Here is a 532-nt window from a genome sequence, read left to right as displayed (position 1 = left end):
ATAAATTAAAGAAAAACGTACAGCATTCCTCTTTCACAAGCTCTAAGAGAATTTACATTATGGGTGTAAACTAACGATGAATGAATTTCGAGAGTATAAGGGAGATAATAGCTGAAAAAATACACATAATTTAGATACCTCTATACATTGCTATCATTTATCGATAACAGCCTATGTGTTCTTGAGCTCTTTACACCTTTGTATGAGACATATATATACCCATGAATATACATACATATGTGTATGTTTCTTCCCCTTTATATGTGGGATTAGGTCATCTGTCATAGAACTAAGAAGTGATAACCTGATGAATTCTGATGCCTATCTCCTGTCTTAAAGAAGAGAGCTACCCGAAAACCCAACGAAAAGGAAAGCTAATAGTACCGATGGTACACCTTTTTAGGGAGGAAGAGAAAGTACTTAGCATTATATGCAGATTTCGATTAGAAGATTATTCATTTGGCATAAGAATGTGCCCCCTAGAATTACACGATTACTCATGACGTGTTTTATCTATGCATATATAAGGGAA

This window comes from Plasmodium inui, assembly GCF_000524495.1.
Source record: "Plasmodium inui San Antonio 1 unplaced genomic scaffold supercont1.46, whole genome shotgun sequence".
NCBI classification, from domain to species: Eukaryota; Apicomplexa; class Aconoidasida; order Haemosporida; family Plasmodiidae; genus Plasmodium; species Plasmodium inui.
This window is presented reverse-complemented; position numbering follows the sequence as displayed.